This window comes from Micropterus salmoides, unplaced genomic scaffold (genome assembly GCF_014851395.1).
Source record: "Micropterus salmoides isolate LMB-PRFRI ecotype aquatic unplaced genomic scaffold, ASM1485139v1 Ms_hic_scaffold_19, whole genome shotgun sequence".
NCBI lineage: Eukaryota > Metazoa > Chordata > Actinopteri > Centrarchiformes > Centrarchidae > Micropterus > Micropterus salmoides.
Genome location: NW_024041039.1, coordinates 8,295,906 through 8,299,320, shown reverse-complemented (window position 1 = coordinate 8,299,320; position 3,415 = coordinate 8,295,906). Strand labels below are relative to the sequence as shown.

The window sequence follows — 3,415 nt, the reverse complement described above, 5'->3', positions numbered from 1 at the left end:
TGCGGCCTGGTGATGAGTCTTAATCCGCTCTACATCCAGGAAGTGTCTCCACAAACCTGAGAGGGGCCTTTGCTACACTCAACCAGGTGTCCTTCGCCTCAGGCATCCTGGTGGGAATGGTGAGTTTTGGAATCTTCATTTTTACTGGGGTACGGTACAGCTGTTTGTAGGAATTCAGTAATTTAATTAATTAAAAGCTTTTGGGAGTTTTGTCTCGAATACTTGAGGGTCAACATTTGTTGGTGCTGGCAGGGCTAGATTAGCTAAATTTGTTAAGACTTATATCTGAAATTTTTTTTATTTTGTTTTGTGAATGAAAATTAGTCTAGTTTCCAATATTTGTTTTTCATCTTTTGATCTCTGTAAGGTTATTAGTGTGGAGCAATATTATTGCTGTTGGTTTTATGTGATTGTAACCTTCTGTACAGTCAAGTGTCCGTATTACCTGACACTAGAAATTCAGTGCATAATTTGTGTTGCAGTTTTATTTTGAGAATACATACAGATAGATTATATATATTTAGGCCTTCCCAATTCCTGCTTTGATTCACCATCGGCTTCAATCTCACCTTTCATCTAACTTAGTACAGGGCAGTATTCAATCAACAACATGTATTTGTTTGCTGCAGGTGGCTGGTCTGGAGACGGTGTTGGGTACAGAGCATTACTGGGCCATGATGCTGTCCCTGTCTCTAATCCCGGCCCTGACACAGTATCTGGTCCTGCCTTTCTGCCCGAGAGCCCTCGCTACCTGCTCATCAACCAGGGAGAGGAGAGCAAGGCAGAGGCGGGTGGGTGTTTTAACTGCACCTTTCACATATTATTATTTCCATTTTAGTCATTAAGCTTGTCCTGCAGTTACATCGATTATAGAGAGAGTTTCTTCTTACTATCAGAGATGAGCTGAAGATCAGCTTTTAGATTTATGGCTGACTTCCAGGAATCAAAACATAGAAATGTTTTAAATCCAATATCCAATATCTCAGCTTCGTGGCTCCTTAAAAGATTTTGTTTTAACCCTGCAGCCCTGCTGAGGCTGAGAGGCAGCGCAGACCAGGTGTTTCCTGAGCTGGAAGAGATGAAGGAAGAGGCCGCCCACACTCAGGCCGGCGTCACCATCCACGAGTTCTTCACGAAGCGACGCTACAAGCAGCCAATCCTTATTGTCCTTATCATCAACTTGGGCAGTCAGCTCTCCGGATTCAATGCGGTCAGTCTTATGAAATGCAATTTAATTTCAAGATTCAATGGGTAAACATTTTTGCATGAATTTGAAGACCTGAAAATCTTTACACTAATGACAGCAACTGCCTTTTTAGTGGAAATTTTCTCTCTTTCTCATAAATATTTCACTTGCAGCCCTGTGGTATTTATTCAATAAACTATTCAGTCTCAGATTCAGGACAGTGTGTCAGTGCAATACCCCAGTTTATAAAAACAAAGAGAGATGCCCCAGTAGCCTATTTAGTTTTAAAGAAACTCCTTCTCTTTTCTACCAGATCATCAATTATTCCACCAGAATGTTTCAGGCCAAGTTTGACCAGGCAAAATACCTGACTCTGGGCGTGGGGGCTGTCAATGTGACCTTCACTTTGGTCGCAGTGAGTACAAATTCTAGTAATTTTTACATTTCAGCTCCCTACTTGCCTTATATGTAGTTTTAACTGATGACAGTATCATATAGGCTGCTCAACATAAACTTTTTACAAATTGCACCAAATTTTGGATTACAGATAAAAGTGTTTTGACCATTTCATGAATGGTCTAACAGCTTGAGCCACAACAGGATAAAGCTGTTATTTTTGTTTCTAAATTGTGAGCAGAGTCACCACTGTGTTGTTTTTTCCTTTCAAGTTCTTCCTGATGGAAAGGGCAGGAAGGAGGAAATTACTCCTGACTGGGTTCATCTCCATCGCAGTGTGCAACTTACTCATGACTATAGTGGACTCTGTCCTGGTAAGATTATTGTCGTGTACGATTAAGATTTGCACAAAATATCTACCGTTATAACAAACCATGACATTTTGGAGAATGATTTTTTTACTTATTTGGACAAAACATGATCCTACTTTTGAAATGTTTTACGTGTTTGATAACAGGTGACATGAAATTTTATTTAAATTTAAGAGAATGCAACGTGGGTTATAACGCCAGCCCCATTTTTGTTCTCACACATTTCAAGATGGATAAACCCAAAAACCCATAATGGCTGACCCCTCCTTGTCTATCCACTGTGCAGCACCTGGTCCCAGAGCTGCGGAGCCTGCAGGTCCTGCTGGTCTTCTGCCTGATCTCAGCCTATGAGCTGGGCCCTGGCCCCATCTCCTGGTTCATTGCTGCCGAGCTGTTCGACCAGCCTGGCAGACCCATCGCCATGGCCTTCACCAGCATGCTCAACTGGGGAGGGAAGTTTGTTCTGGCACTCCTCTTTCCTCCATTACTGGTGGGTTTATACTGTTGGCCCGCATGCTGCATGAGTGAGTTAAACTTCAGGGGAAACTTTTGAGGTGGATTTCTTGTTTGCTTTTGCAAGTTCCCCTGCACCTTAGAGACATGGCTGTTAAATACTGGCTATAAATCTGTATACAGTATACTGTAAAACAGACATAAATCTTTTAATGTGTAATATTTATAAATCCATCTTAAGTCATTTAAAATCAAGTTGAAATAATACTAATTAAATTAACAGTTAACCAGGGAAACAGAGACGTGCTACAGAGACGGCAGCCAACCTGAAACTAAGACCAAGGAACCAAATCAAACAACCATTTTGTGTGAATGCGTTTGAATGCCTTTTGTATTTGCCTTCTTTTTGTACCCCGATAAAAATTATAACCTTGTCTGTCTCCCACCCACAGAAAATCTGCGGTGCGTACGTCTACCTCCTCTTCATGACTGTAGCTCTATTTGCTTTCGCTTTCACCTGGATTCGCCTTCCAGAGACAAAAGGTCGCACATTTGATGACATCGCAGAGGAGTTTAGAGGAGCTGAGGGCATTCCTTTGCACAATAAGACTGGATTCAACACTTTCCCCTGATCGACCTTTTAACCCTTACTGAATTAAATCTCATTGGCAAGAGTTTTCACCAAAAAAACAAAAACAAAATCTACCTGAAACATTATTTATGGGCTCAAGAGCACCAAAAGTGAAAATACTTTCAAAAATGTGTGTGAACTGACCCTTTAACCTTCTTAATGTTCGTGTTCTGTTGTTTTACCTCAAGGGTTAATTTGGTTTAAATTATGATAATTGAAAGTGTAAATGTTTGATATTTATACTGCATGTTTTGAGGCATTTTATAATCATTGTATTGTTATTTTGTAAAAAGATTGAGCCTTTTGAGGGGCAGACATGGGGATGCTTACAAACTATAAAACAGTGAAAAGGTCTGCAACACCGAGGGGCTCTGAATT

At 40.6% G+C, this 3,415-nt stretch overlaps 1 pseudogene; it reads left to right on the top strand.

The window, feature by feature from the left end:
- LOC119910798 lies at nucleotides 1-3,094 on the top strand (annotated as a pseudogene).
- Nucleotides 3,095-3,415: the final 321 nt, after the last annotated feature.